General features: G+C 35.6%; 1 protein-coding gene and 1 long non-coding RNA gene across 4 annotated transcripts in view; both read left to right on the forward strand.

The window, feature by feature from the left end:
* Positions 1–12,367, forward strand: part of LOC129655271 (uncharacterized) — a 42,390-nt gene extending 30,023 nt beyond the window's left edge. Inside the window, exon 2 of the long non-coding RNA XR_008715859.1 lies at positions 10,725–12,367. This is a non-coding gene — a long non-coding RNA (uncharacterized LOC129655271). The remainder of the gene's footprint in view (positions 1–10,724) is intronic.
* Positions 1–16,420, forward strand: part of NEGR1 (neuronal growth regulator 1) — a 1,047,432-nt gene that overhangs the window by 295,303 nt on the left and 735,709 nt on the right. The gene's annotated exons all lie outside the window — the stretch shown is intronic.

The following is a 16,420-nucleotide window of genomic DNA, read 5'->3' on the forward strand; positions in this document are numbered from 1 at the left end:
ATTATACTCTGATTCACATGATTGTTAGATGTTAGTGTTCTCATTATCTTCCCTCAAGAACATAGCCATATCTGCACTGGTAGGCAGTGCCTTCTGTTTGGTGTTACATTGGAATCTCTTTATTTTATTAAAATATGTTGAATCATGGAATATTGGTAATAATGTCTTTCCTGTATTTTTCTAATGTTGTTTCTTGGAACACAAAGATCTTTGAAGGCTTTACTTCAATTATCATCAGTGCTCATCAATGAAGTGATTATTTTAAAAAGATTACATGCTTTTGGAGACAGAGATGATCTCTTTCATCTTTGTACACCACTGTGTTTTGAGAAGAAATCATTTTCAGGTGGAGATATTATATAAATGATATTTTTTAAAAATTTGCTGTTCTTGTATATTAACTGGTGGAAGGCAGAACACAATGTCACAGCTGAATCTCCTTACATACAGACTAGTTCCTTTGACATTGAAAACTACTTTTTATCGAGGCATCATGGTTTAGTGGAAGGGATATAAACTTCCCTTGGGAATAGGCCCAGCTCCAATCTCAGCTTAAACATATTAATCTATGATTTGTTATTTAATTAAATATAATAATGTTATTTGTGCATATAATGCTTTGCAACCTGTTATTTAATACTTCATCATGGGTATTTATCCTTGCCAGTGCATGCAGAGCTGCTGCTGCTGCTAAGTCGCTTCAGTCATGTCCGACTCTGTGCGACCCCATAGATGGCAGCCCACCAGGCTCCCCCGTCCCTGGGATTCTCCAGGCAAGAACACTGGAATGGGTTGCCATTTCCTTCCCCAGCATGCAGAGCTAGCTCATCCTTATTTATCACTACAGAAATTCAATGGATGTAACAGACTTATTAAAAGGTTTTTCTAAGAGGGAAGCCACTTAGAAAGCATTGACAGCTTCACTTAGATTCATACTTTAAACCTTTTAAACCTTAATGCACTACTTACCGGTTATGTGACACCTTTGCTTAGGTCTGACATGGGAAAACATAGTATTTAGAAAATCGCAAAGAATTACTAATGCTAGAAAACATTTAGCAAAAGAAACTTTTAGCCTTTGTATAATAAGGGAATACCACCAGCAGGTGGCAGCAACTTTGAGTAGTAATCAAACTCCAAAACCAGTGCTTTGTTAATTATAGTTGGCTCAGGGAGCAAATAATCTGGTAAATATTATATCCTGGAATTACACTTGTGTTATATTGTTACATATTGCAGTATTATAGAAAAATGCAATAATATGAGTGCCACCCAACATGAAAATACATCAGGTGGTCTTAAACTATATTTTGAATTTCTTCCTATTAAAAATAATACAATTATGTAAAGTTTAAAAAATAAAATTAAATTAAAAAAAAGAAAAAAAAAAAAAAGAAAAAATTCCAAAAAAAAAATATCTTTCTATGCCTATATTTTATTCAAATCTTTTGTGCTTGAGTCAGTCTCATTGTTTCCTGGATTTTATGCTTATCAGAGTTGATTTAAAAACTATAGATTTAAAATAAATATCCAGATACAAATTGTTTACCACGAAGATGTTGAAGCAGCAAGACACTATAGGAGGCAAGAACACAAACTAGCATCACCATCACCTTTGTACCATCAAATAGATCTGATGTATGTCTGAAAAATTAGTAATTTTTTTAGTAAGTAAAAAAAATTTACATCAACCATTTTAAAAAACCTCTCATTTTACTATGTTTTCCTCTACTTTGGTGCTATATACTTTAAATTAATATATGCTTAATTATAGCTGGCCTTTTTAATAAACAAAAGAGAGAATTAAATGTGCTGCTTATTTGCAATTATTTGGCCTTATTTACAGAATCTTTAATTTTTGTCTTATAACTAGCTTTAAAGTTGAGAGAAACGATTTAGAAATATATATATATATATATATTCCTTTTGCATATCCTAATAGCATAACATGATACAATTTTTAAATAAATATTTAATTTTCAATTTGTGTAATTTAATATAGCTTTTAACTGTGACCCAATATGTCATGTGTGCATTTTTTGCTGCACCATAGCATTAGAAGACACAGAACTATATAATAATTTGTGGTGTTCAGAAATGTTAAATGCTTATTGGGAATGGTTCACACATGTTTCTGTAGAGATCTTGCATTTTAAGACTAAATTGATTTCTATATAAATAAATAATTTATATGGAATATCTAATCAGACTAGGAAGAAAGTTTACTATACACATTTCTTTTCTAACAGCTTTACATCTGGGCTCACTGAAATGTACTAAATCAGAGTATCAGTTTACAATTGTGAATTGTTTTCATGGTATTTGAAAGAGTCAAACATTTATGGTATTTGAGAAAACAACTTTTGAATCATGTACCTTAAAGATTTTCAACTATAATGCAATTGCTTACATTTGAAGTTATTCATAAATGTGCAATTGCTTACATGTAAAGTTATTCCTAAATTCCCATCTGTGATGTGTGAAACTACCATAAAACAATGAGTAGGGCCAAGGGAATAACTCTCCTGAGAGATGTGTGCTGTGCTTAGTCGCTCAGTCATGTCCTTTGCCACCCCACGGACTGTAGCCCACCACCAAGCTCCTCTGTCTATGGGATTTTCCAGGCAAGTATGCTGGAGAGGGTTGCCATTTCCTTCTCTAGGGATCTTCCCAACCTAGGAATCAAACCTGTATCTCTTGAGTCTCCTGCATTGCAGGTGAATTCTTTACCACTGAGCCACCTGGGAAGCCTGGAAAAGCTAAAAATTCTCCTAAGCAAGGATCAGATGAGCTTTCACAAATTATTTTAACTTTCTGGTCTGTTTTCTCATAAGTAAAGGTGTATTGTAAAAGAATCTAGCTCATAAAGAATCTGCCTGCTAAGGAGACACAAGAGACTTGGGTTTAATCCCTGGGTTGGGAAGAGCTCCTGGAGTAGGGAATGGCAAACCACTTCAGTATTCTTGCCTGGAAGATTCCATAGACATAGCAGCCTGGCAGGCTACATACAGTCCATGGGCCTGCAAAGAGATGGACAAGACTGAGCAACTGAGCATACACACACAGTGAAGATTTAATGAAATAATAACATGCCAAGCATATTTGGTTCATAGATTTTATCAATTCATGGTTGTGATTTTTATCTTTATAGAATGTGTCAACCCTTTAAATATTTTCTTTCTGAGTCTACTTTCCTAGTGGTGTCACTTGCTTCCTGCCTCACACTCATCCATGCTCACTTCTAAGTCACGATGTGTAGAAATAGCTCTAGACATAAATACTAAACAAATAGGCTATTGTGTCTGAACTCCATGATGTATTAACTGTTTTAAGAAACACAGTCAAGCTTCTTGAGCCTTGTATATATCTATAAACTAGGGGCAATGATCCTTAATCCAATGAAATCATGGGGGATATGTCTCAGTCCTGGTAAAGTGAAAATCATTTATAGACTGTCATCAGCTATCTATGATTCCTTAGTGTCATTCCACAATAAGATCCAGAAAAGGTCTTTTGAGTCAGGGAGGTAGTAGCACTTGTCCATGAACATTCCGGCTCCTTATGAAGAAATACTTCTTGCTTCCTCTGTCTGTTTGACATTCTGTTTAATAGTGTGTCACAAAATAAAGTTTTTGGATGAGAAGGAAATGTAATATGTTTGCCAGAAGAGAAAAACAGATATATAGAGGTTGTGATTTTTCCAAAATTGACCTCTGAGTTAATTAGTGACAAGCCAGGAAGTAAATATACAACAGCATGCTTCCCTTTCCTTTCCTGCTCATCTAAAAGGAGATACAATTTATACTCCACAGTAGGTGATCACACCTGCATGTACAATAGAACCCCCTTCTGGTGTTTCCCAAGGGCTAAAGAAATAAAAAAAGTAATACAAGAAAGTAACACACCTGTGTGCTTTTTGCTACAACTGCTATGTATTGTAACTGGCCAAATGTTTTCAAATAAGAGTATTCTGAAGCTAATTTTATATAAAAACAACATGAAAAAGACAAAAACTATCATTTCATTCTGCCTGTGCTCAGGATCCCTCTGCTACATGACTGCTATGTTATTTTCATTATAAAAAGGAAAAAAAGAAAATAATGTTGTTTGGTTATTTCCCTCCTTCCTGAAGCACATGCAAGTAACTGGGATTTACATTCTTGAGAAAGATTATTTTGTTGCTTTTCTTATTTAAAGTTAAAAAAATAAAATTAAGCAATAAATCATAGCAGATCGGTGTTACTAGATGATTATAGCACACTTTAGGGGATATTTTAAAGTGTGAATCCAAGTGGCTTTATCCCCTTCAGGGACATGTAATAATCCCTCTGAAAAACACTACTGGAGTATTATATTGATATTATGAAATATAACTTATTTCAAAAGGAAATCATGTAGATCTGTGCTTTTACTAGGCGATATACATATGGCTGCTAAGTCACTTCAGTCGTGTTTGACTCTGTGCAACCCCATAGACGGCAGCCCACCAGGCTCCTCTGTCCCTGAGATTCTCCAGGCAAGAACACTGGAGTGGGTTGCCATTTCCTTCTCCAATGTGTGAAAGTGAAAAGTGAAAGTGAAGTCACTCAGTCGTGTCCGACCCTTAGCGACCCCATGGACTGCAGCCTACCAAGCTCCTCTGTCCATGGGATACATGTGGCAAAGGATGAATAAAATATAAAAATGAAGGTTAAAACAATTTTGTTCATAAACCTAGTTAAATGTCTTATACTACTGATGTCTCAAATATTTGGAGCATTTCTTAGAACCAATTAAATGATTAAAACTAGACAATTGATAATAAGATGATTGCCTCTGTTAAGGTGGTTAAAATTCAAGGTGTACGAATTTACTTGAAAATGAAATGGTGTGAAAGTTGATGATTAATGTTTCATACTTTAAGAAATGGCATCATTTATGGAAATACATAGTTTCAGAATAAAATTCTAACCTGTAAAAGCCTCCCTTTTGACAGTGCTTTAAAAAATCTTTCCATTATTGCAGGGTAATAGCTTGACTGTAATGTCTGCTGTTAAAGGAGCAAGTGCCTGTACAAATATTAATCTTACATTATTACTGCTAAATATTCAACTGATTTGAATATTAAAATAGCCCAAAGGCTCTTCAATAAAATATGTGATTACTGAAATAGTACAGTCCTTTTTATCATGCCAGGCATATTCCATACATATATTAACAGATTTCATAGTTGCTTAAGTTAAGTAAATATATTAATTTATAATAGTGGCAAAGCCTGAAGTTTAATTTGGGGCCTTTAGAAATGTTCTTGCCATTATTATTTGAACTTATCTAGTACATTGTAATAAAATTTTGATTCTGTGGGTAAAAGTTTAACTGTTGAAACTTTATATTACATTTTTATTTCTGGAAACTCAGATATAATTCTTAAGAATATCTTTTAAAATAATAATAGCTAACACTTATATAGCAATTTCTATGTCAGGCTCCAGTCTAAATACTTCAAGTTATTAAAGTTTTTAATACTTGTAACAAATGTATAAGGAAGGTGCTATTAGTAGTACCATTTTATAAATGATTGAATTGAATCTGAGTGTTTAGGTCATCTCTTCAAGGCCACGCAGTTAGGAAGTGTTTAAGCCAAGATTCTAGTCCATATGTGTCAGATTTCATAGTCTCTGCTTTTGCTAAAATTTATTTAATGAAGATGAATTTTAAATAACCAGGATGCTTTTTTAAAAGAAAATATTCAGATGCTAAATATTACTCTGTGAATAATAACATTTTATGAAAACATTTTATGTGTGTGAAATGGCCTCATCATTCTATGTGTGAAAACTGAAAGGAAACTGATTAAAGTGAACTATGAAATTGAGTCCCTGTGTCCTATTTTACAGTATGTAACATAGAGTCTATAAATGACTCATTAATGCTGAGGAGAGTACAGAAAAGCTGAAGAATTTACCTGAAGTGCTTTATTGCTAACTTCTCTCTGCCATTGCAAGGTTAGAGAAACTATAAGCAAGGACAAACAAGTATAATTTCAAAGTTGGCAAATGTTCCTTTCAGCTTCCCACTGTAGTCCTTGTTCTGTTAAGTTCTCCATGGTTCTTGCTTTCTCTATTCACAAGTTTCCAGTCTTCTTTATTTGCATCTCAGTTATTTAGAATTCTTAGTCTGGCTTGCCCTAGATTAACCCATACTCACAGAATCCAGATTTTAAGGGTTTTAAAGTTGGCAAAGCCAGTTATCTTAAAATAATTGAATCAGTTATAGAAACAAACTCAATGAATAGTCTTTTATGTATTAACAGGATTTATTAGCAGGATGCTTCTTGTTAATGTCAACAGGCAAGTGTTTTGTAGTCAGACAAACTTGAGTTTGTTTTCCAGCTTTGCTATGCTTTTAACTCTGTGAATTTGGGTAAGTTACTTTATCAAGTCATTTTCTTATGTGTAAAATTGGAGAAAATAGTATCTACCTCCTTGAATTAAGGTTTTTTTTTTTTTTAATGCGTGTTAAGTGTTTACCACATGGTAGATACTAAATGAACAATGCTCCTTTTTCTCGTATTGAACATTGCCAGTGGTGGAAAACATGACATGCTGAGGCAGTTATAGCCTCAGCCCTCTTCCATTTAGATCTCATCTGCCCTTTTCTGGTTATTTTTGTATTCTGCAGCGTCTCTGACTCACGTTAACTGGTCCCAGTACCTGTCTGGACCTCAATGTTCTCATCTGAAAGGACAGATTTCACAGGATACATTTTACAATCTCTTCCCCTCTTCCTGTCTATAATACTTGGCAATACTTTGTGACACTCTTAGATTTAAGTCTTTCCCATTTTGCTACTCAGTAACTGTGAAGCTGGTGACAATGTGAATATATTTTCCTGCCCTTAACTTGTCATTTTTGGAAGTCAATTTTAAGGAGGTAATGCTAATGACAGTGTTTAAGGCAGAAAAGCATTTCATTTTCAAGCAAAATCCTACGTTGAATTTCAATATCCAATACAATTACAAGCAGAATAGCTCCTGAATAAAGTAGGGTTGAATATAAAGGATACCTCTCTGTTTGGCTTCTTGGCCTCAGATTCATCTTACTGCCACATTTTCCTTGTAACAAGTGGCCTTCAAGGTAACTCCATGGACACTTTGAATTTCTTGAAACATGATTTTAAAAATATTTATTTGACTGTGTTGACTCTTAAGTGCGGCTTGTGGGACCTTCGTTGTGTCAGGCGGGATCTTCCGTTGCAGCACAGGGACTCTGGTTGTGGCACAGCAGCTCTGTAGTGCGGGGCTCAGTAGTTGTGCTGTTCAATCTTAGTTGCTCCTTGGTATGCGGGATCTTGGTTCCCAGGCCAGGGATCAAACCCAACCCATGTCCCCTGCATTGCAAGGTGGATTCTTAACCATTAGACCACCAGGGAAGTCCTGAAACACAGTTTTTAAACCACTGCTATAAGTCAAAGATGGTTTTTATGGTGGGTCTTTCAATAACTATGGTGAACTGAAGTAAACTACCTGTTGTACTCGGGCTTAAGGCCCAGGGGAGATTTAATTTCAAGGCAGCCTCAAGGTGCCATTTTTCTTTCTCCTACTTCTCAAAGAACTGATTATCCTAGTAATTAAATAGGAAAACCTTTTAGGGTGGTTAAAGCTTCATGTAAACAATAGAAAACAAGCATGCAATAGAAAACTTTAAGACAATTTTAAGAAATAGTGCATAAAATATGATTGTTTTAGGAGTACTACATCAAGTGTCTCTTTTCTTCTTTTGCTGTTCTTCCTATGCCTGAGCTCAGTGTCTTCCTTCCCAGGAAAATGTGTAGAATTCTCAGACACTATTGTATGATTACAGTGAATGGTAAAATACTTGTCATTCTTTCCAAGGTATGGAGTGTTAACCCAATGATGTGACAATTTCATCAACTCGAATTACATTTGGTTTAGCTAGTGTTCTCATGTGGTTTAGGTTTTCTTCTTTGAAAAAAATTATCTTTAGTTTTTATCAGCATAATTATTACATTTAGGAAGAGCCAGGGTGGCTTTATCTTACTTGTATAATTGATAGACTTACTCTTATTACTCCATGAGTAAGTATAACCACACATCATATACTATTATAAATTATAAATTATAAAATTACATTTCTTCTCATGCTACTCTTACACAACACGTATTGGTGTGTGGTATTCTGTCTTGAATATGCCTCCCCATAAACCTTAAACAGATGATAGTAGTTCAGTAGTATTCCTAGTTGTGACCTTACCTGTAAGAATTTTGCAATTCGGATTTTCACTTGTGCCAAGTGAACAATAGAGAATGCTGATTGGACATATTTTGCAGCTATATGAGGACTGGCTTCATATTTTTTGCTACCTGTTTGCAAAACTTTGTGCATTTCTCTACATTTCATCTCCTTTTTAACATTTCTTAAGACAGTTATTTCAGATGGGAGAAGAAAATCAGTAACAATTTTTATAACAGGTTTATATTTTTCAATACAAATATAATTATATTTTTTCACATACTTTTTGTCCATAAACCTCTTTCAATTTCCAAATTAGATAAGGCATAAAGACTGAATCGGGTTACTATTTTTCCACTTTCTGACTTATTTCTCTTTAAGATATTATTATTCCCTTAATTAGATAATGCATAAACACAATTTTCTGCACAATAGTGAGGATTTCTTGAAATAGGTTTTTAGTCTTAGAATTATCCAATACTATTCAAATACTACTTTTTCTTCCATTCTGTTGCATATAACTTTTGAAGCGCAAAGTATAAAATTTGATTTTTTTTTTAACTTGGCACATTGTTTTCTATGGAAAAAATCATATTTTCTAATGAAATAAGCTTATATTCTATAGAAGGCAGAATTATTTGTCAAAAAAAAATACATCAAAATGACTATGTTATGGGCACATGATACTTGATAGAGTGTTAATGATCTATTCTATGAGTGCCACAGATTTAATGACCCAGAACTGCCTATTCAAACAGCCATTCCAGCTGCTAACTAGCCATGCCCCTTGCTTGCTTTTTCTTGTATCTGGATCAGCATACAAAGCAGTACTGAATTTGCCCCTGTTCCTTTCCCTTTTCTTCTTTCCACCTCTAAATAGATGTCTTTCTTATTCTGTTCCCTTTCTCTTTTTCACTAGTCTGTTCTATATTTTTCAGTTTTTGTCTGTGGACTTTAAGATTCAATCTTTGCATATCAATTCAAATAATTGGTTGATATCTTCTTTAACCAGTCATTTGAGTCAATTGTCATTGTTCCCAAACATTTTAGAGATATTTATACTATTTAATGTTCTCAATATTTGATTTGTATGATTGCTCAATTCTTTTGAACCTTTTATTTCATTTTATTTAATTCATTTCTTTACACATTTTGTTGAGCATCAGGCTGTTATTAGGGATATAAGACACAGTTCTTGCCTTCAAAGACCTCATGGTTTAATAAGGGAAGTAAACATTGAAACTCTTGCAATTTTTGAGGTACTATAGTAAAGAGAAGGGTAGGATACAGTATAAGAAACAGAAAGTGATAGTTTATCTGGATAAAAATAATTGACAAAGGCAGAAATATTTGAGCAGACTCTTGGAGATTGAGTAAGCATGTTTCCAATTTAAAAGGGTGAGAGAAAACATTCTTGGTAAAGGTATTAGTGTTTACAAAGATAGTGAGTGACATGAAATTACTTCAAACCCAGTGAGATGTACTCAGGGAAATGCATTTTGTGGTAGAAGAGGTTGAGAAAAAAGGTAGGTACCAGGAGATAGAAGATTGCCTGATTTTTATCTGATAGGTGAAGAGGAATAAGCGCATAATTTATTTAAATTCAATTATCAGACCTCTTGATCAATAACATATATTTTCATGGGAATTTTATTATGCCTATGTGAAAATAGATATTTTTTGTGTAATATCCTCTTATTAAAGGAGTTAAAATAAGGTTTTTAGTTTTAGAAACAATTTCAGTATAATGTGAAATACATTAGAACAAGGATGACAGAGTTAGTTTGAAAGCTGTAGAGACCACCAAGTTAAGAGATAAAGGCTTAGATAACTGTTATGCTGTGATAAAAAGAGGAAGGAAGAGTTTGAGGATCATTAAGCTGTTGAAAAGGATTAAAAGGCAAAATGATAGGATACTGAAAGAGGAACTCTCCAGGTCAGTAGGTGCCCAATGTGCTACTGGAGATCACTGGAGAAATAACTCCAGAAAGAATGAAGGGATGGAGCCAAAGCAAAAACAATACTCAGTTATGGATGTGACTGATGATAGAAGCTAGGTGTGATGTTGTAAAGAGCAATATTGCATAGGAACCTAGAATGTTAGGTCCATGAATCAAGGCAAATTGGAAGTGGTCAAACAGGAGATGACAGGAGTCAACGTTGACATTCTAGGAATCAGCGAACTAAAATGGACTGGTATGGGTGAATTTAACTTGGATGACCATTATATCTACTACTGTGGGCAGGAATCTCTTAGAAGGAATGGAGTAACCATCATGGTGAACAAAAGAATCCAAAATGCAATAATTGGATGCAATCTCAAAAACGACAGAATGATCTCTGTTCGTTTCCAAGGCAAACCATTCAATATCACAGTAATCCAAGTCTATGCCCCAACCAGTAATGCTGAAGAAGCTGAAGTTGAAAGGTTCTATGAAGACCTACAAGACCTTTTAGAACTAACACCCAAAAAATATGTCCTTTTCATTATAGGGGACTGGAATGCAAAAGTAGGAAGTCAAGAAACACCTGGAGTAACAGGCAAATTTGGCCTTGGAATACGGAATGAAGCAGGGCAAAGACTAATAGAGTTTTGCCAAGAAAATGCACTGGTCGTAGCAAGCACCCACTTCCAACAACACAAGAGAAGACTCTACATATGGACATCACCAGATGGCCAACACTGAAATCAGATTGATTATATTCTTTGCAGCCAAAGATGGAGAAGCTCTATACAGTCAGCAAAACCAAGACTGGGAGCTGACTGTGGCTCAGATCATGAGCTCCTTATTGCCAAATTCAGACTGAAATTGAAGAAAGTAGGGAAAACCACTAGACCATTCAGGTATGACCTAAATCAAATTCCTTATGATTATACAGTGGAAGTGAGAAATAGATTTAAGGGACTGGATCTGATAGATAGAGTCCCTGATGAACTATGGACAGAGGTTTGTTACATTGTACAGGAGACAGGGATCAAGACCATCCCCATGGAAAGAAATGCAAAAAAGCAAAATGGCTGTCTGGGGAGGCCTTACAAATAGCTGTGAAAAGAAGAGACATGAAAAGCAAAGGAGAAAAGGAAAGAATATAAGCATCTGAATGCAGAGTTCCAAAGAATAGCAAGGAGAGATAAGAAAGCCTTCCTCAGCGATCAATGCAAAGAAATAGAGGAAAACAACAGAATGGGAAAGACTAGAGATCTCTTCAAGAAACCTAGAGATACCAAGGGAATATTTCATGCAAAGATGGGCTCGATAAAGGACAGAAATTGTACAGACCTAACAGAAGCAGAAGATATTAAGAAGAGGTGGCAAGAATACACAGAAAATTTATACAAAAAAGAGCTTCACAACCAAGATAATCATGACGGTGTGATCACTCACCTACAGCCAGACATCCTGGAATGTGAAGTCAAGTGGGCCTTAGAAAGTCTCACTACGAACAAAGCTAGTGGAGGTGATGGAATACAGTTGAGCTATTTCAAATCCTGGAAGATGATGCTGTGAAAGTGCTGCACTCAGTATGCCAGCAAATTTGGAAAACTCAGCAGTGGCCACAGGACTGGAAAAGGTCCGTTTTCATTCCAATCCCAAAGAAAGGCAGTGCTAAAAAATGCTCAAACTACCCCACAATTGCACTCATCTCATACACTAGTAAAGTAATACTCAAAATTCTCCAAGCCAGGCTTCAGCAATACATGAACCGTGAACTTACAGATGTTCAAGCTAGCTTTAGAATAGTCACAGAAACCAGAGTTCAAATTGCCAACATCTGTTGGATCATTGAAAAAGCAAGCTTAATGTATATTCAGATGACCAGGAGATCCTCTTCACAAGTAGTTTTCTACATCAATAAGTCTGAGTTGTGGCCTGAAATTCTGCAGTTTGTTAAAGTCTCTGGGAGATGGCCATGCTGTCTGTCCATGGACCATACTTTGCATAACAAGTAACTAAGAGATAGTTAGATTTTAACACTAACAAGGAGATATGAGCTGGATATGTAGGTTCACAAATTCTTAACATATTGGTGCAATTGAAGCCAAGTTACAGATTGTTTATGCAGATTAACAATTTAAAAATATTTAATAATAAAGCCATATTTGAGCGATTATTAAAAATTGAAAATTATGCTAATTTTGACAGACTTAAGATTTTGTTTAAAGTGTATTCTTAAATTCAGTTCTGCCTTTTATTTATTTAGTTGTCAACCAGTGAAGTTCATATTTGCAGTTTATTTTGGGGGAGAAATATACGTATTTTGGGCCTCCTGGTGACTCAGATGGTAAAGAATATGCCTGCAATGCAGGAGACACAGGTTTGATCTTCCAGGCCAGGAAGATTCCCTGGGGAAGGAAAAGGCTACCTATTTCAGTATATTTGCCTGGAGAATTTCATGGACAAAGGAGCCTGGCAGGCTACAGTCCATGGGGTCACAAAGAAGTGGACACGACTGAGCAACTAACACTTTTTTACAAGGAATGTGATGAAAAAATTATTAATAAAATGGCACCAATAAAGGTCGATCCCTTCTTAAATGAGAAAGATCTCATTCTTATACCAATCAGGTGAAACTTTTCTTAAAATAGGATAAAAACTCCATGGTCCTACTGTATAGCAGAGGAAACTATATTCAATATGCTATAATGAGCCATAAAGGAAAATAATAGGAAAAATTTATATATATAGGAGAAACATTTTGCTTTACAGCAGACATTAACATATTATAAAACAACTATACCTCAGTAAAATAAATTAAAAAAATATATGATAAAAACAAACTGGCAACTGTGGGAACCCAGACATTCAGACACATATTATACTTTGAATCGAGGAAGAGTATGTACAATTAAAAGAAAAATAAAGCTGCTTTCTGACTATGAAAGGTGAGTAGAGAAAAAGGAAGCTGGCTAAGCAAATGGAGACTAAAAATGTCAGGAATTCAAGTTATTGCAAGCAAAAGAAAAGCAGGTTTCTGGGAGGAAGTGGTAAACAATATTGTAAGTCACAGTCAGTGACAGTAAGAATTGGTGATGGACAATATTTGTTGTTCTTAGAATTTTTGCACTTATGCAGTAGGTGGCCATTTTAAAACTATTTTAGGAGAAGAAGAAGTTCAGAAGAATCCAGATATCTGTGACTTGAGATTGAATTAGGAGGTGAGAAATTCAAAGAAATGAAGGGAAACCAGTTTTTTGTTGGTTTGTTTAAGGAATTTTACTGTGAACAGTATAAAAAAGAGAGGGCTAGTTCATAAAATCTCATTTTAAAAATTGTATTTTAATTTCAGTATGGAGGACAACTAGTGTTTATACCTTTTTGGTGTAGGAAACTCCAATCAGTAGCTTGCTGCTGCTGCTAAGTCGCTTCAGTCGTGTCCGACTCTGTGCGACCCCATAGACGGCAGCCCACCAGGCTCTGCCTTCCCTGGGATTCTCCAGGCAAGAACACTGGAGTGGGTTGCCATTGCCTTCTCCATTGTGTGAAAGTGAAAAGTGCAAGTGAAGTCGTTAGTCGCATCCGACTTGTAGCGAGCCCATGGACTGCAGCCTACCAGGCTCCTCCATCCACGGGATTTTCTAGGCAAGAGTACTGGAGTGGCTTGCCATTGCCTTCTCCGAATCAGTAGCTTAGGATTCAATAGATGTGAAGTAGAAACAGGAGTTTTGGCTTCTGCCTGCCATTAACAATTCATTTACTAGAGCTGGAAAATGAATGCTAAAGCAATCAGACAAAATGCTGTATTCTCATTTCTTTCCCATCTTTCAATTCTTAATAATAAATCAGTCAAATGAGAACAACTTCACAGGTAGAAGGGGGTAGCACTTTAGTTGATCCAGTGAACTATCTGCATTAATTATGTCACTTCTGGAAATGTTTTACATAGAAACTACAAAGAAAGACAAAATTACCCTTCTTTGTATCAGTAATATTATCAAATGCTGCTAAATCAAAATCAAAATTCAGTTTATGATTTTGATTTTGATCACAGAAATTAGAGCTTTGCTGTATTTTCTCATTTTAAACCTGGGCTTGTTTATCTCCCTCAGTTACTTTTTCTATCTTGGTGCTATAGACTGGTTTGAGATTGATGGTGAATTCAGAGTTTTGATAATATCTTGTTAACTTTTGATTTCCAGGGATTAGCATTACTTAGAGATGTTCTCTCTAGACAGTTATTTACTAACTCATCCAATAAATTACTGTATTTCTTAATAAGGACTTTTAAAACCATGATACAGTAGTATCGAGCTAGTTAAAAACCATTTTGTGGATAAGTTTTATGTGACTAATTAGGCACTTTGGAAATACCTGGTCTTCAATATGGTAAGAATATTCTGAGATAATTTGGGTTCAGTATAAAGTTCAGTATCTGTATGGGTGGTAAGTTGCTTCAGTTGTGTCCAACTCTGCGATTTTATGGACTGTAGTCCCCCAGGCTCCTCAGTCCATGGGATTCTCCAGCCAAGAATACTAGACTGGGTTGCCATGCTTTCTTCTAGGGGATCTTCCTGACCCAGGGACCAAACCCACAGTTAAGTCTTCTGCAGGCAGATTCTTTACCACTAGTGCCACCTGGGAAGCCCCCAGTATCTGTATCCAGTTCCGTTTCAGTCACTCAGTTGTGTCCGACTCTTTGCAACCCCATGGAATCGCAGCACGCCAGGCCTCCCTGTCCAATCACCAACTCCTGGAGTCCACCCAAACCCATGTCAATTGTGTCGGTGATACCATCCAACCATCTCATCCTCTGTCATCCCCTTCTCCTCCTGCCCTCAATCATTCTAGCATCAGGGTCTTTTCAAATGAGTCAGCTCTTCACATCAGGTGGCCAAAGTATTGGAATTTCAGCTTCAACATCAGTCCTTCCAATGAACATCCAGGACTGATCTCCTTTAGGATGGACTGGTTGGATCTCCTTGCAGGCCAAGGTACTCTCAAGAGTCTTCTCCAACACCACAGTTCAAAAGCATCAATTCTTCGGTGCTCAGCTTTCTTTATAGTCCAACTCTCACATCCATATCCATACATGACTACTGGAAAAACCATAGCCTTGACTAGACAGACATTTGTCGGCAAAGTAATGTCTCTGCTTTTTACTATGTTGTCTAGGTTGGTCATAACTTTCCTTCCAAGGAGCAAGCGTCTTTTAATTTCATGGCTGCAATCACCATCCGCAGTGATTTTGGAGCCCAGAAAAATAGTCAGCCACTGTTTCCACTGTTTCCCCATCTATTTGCCATAAAGTGATGGGACCGGATGCCATGATCTTAGTTTTCTGAATGTTGAGCTTTAAGCCAACTTTTCTCTCTCCTTTTTCACTTTCATCAATAGGCTCTTTAGTTCTTCTCTTTCTGCCATAACGGTAGTGTCATCTGCATATCTGAGTATCTGTATAGACGTCCCTATTTTTAAAATGTTGTAAATACGTGGAATTTAAGCAGTGTCTGTCTTTTTTTTTTTTTTTTTTGATAGGGTCAGTGAGAAGGTTATACTACATGAGACATAAAACTTAGCAATATGTTTTATGAGTTATGTTTTGGTGTCGACTAGAAAGTGTTCCTTAAAAGTTTAATAGACTTTCTTGATTTTTGGACCATAAATCATCTGTGGGAAAGTGAAATTGGATTGTTTCACTGTAACTCCCAAGTGGCAAATCATTTCAAGAGCTCTATGAATAGGTGCATTTGCACAATCTGATTGGCTACCCTAAAGGCAAGAGCAATTATATTATGCTAATGTACATGTTATGCTCAGAAATCTGAATTTACCATTCTAATACACCAATGTATATTGTCTTTTTCAAGAGGTGAGCTTATAGCTGTCAAGTTTTGTGTAAAGAAAGATTTTAAAGATTAGCAATTGTCAAGTTTAGGGAGCTTGAAGCATTCTTACATTTCATGATAATGATTGAATCTTTCCGTTGACAGTAAATACAGAGCTGAATATAGTGATAACCTTGATTAAGTATTACATGGTTGTGGAAACATTCTGGGAAAGGCTTTTTACATCTTTATGTGACAATTATAACAACCTGAGGAAAGTTATTTGGAAATTTGCTCATTAAGAACTTTGCAAAAAAGCATTTGTTTGCATTGCCTAATCAAATGGAACAGTGGATACATAATTTTTCCTAGGGCATATAATTTATGCTCAAAAATGTTGCAATACTTTTGTGACACCGTTTAC

This window comes from Bubalus kerabau, chromosome 6 (genome assembly GCF_029407905.1).
Source record: "Bubalus kerabau isolate K-KA32 ecotype Philippines breed swamp buffalo chromosome 6, PCC_UOA_SB_1v2, whole genome shotgun sequence".
In the NCBI taxonomy this organism is placed as follows: Eukaryota; Metazoa; Chordata; class Mammalia; order Artiodactyla; family Bovidae; genus Bubalus; species Bubalus kerabau.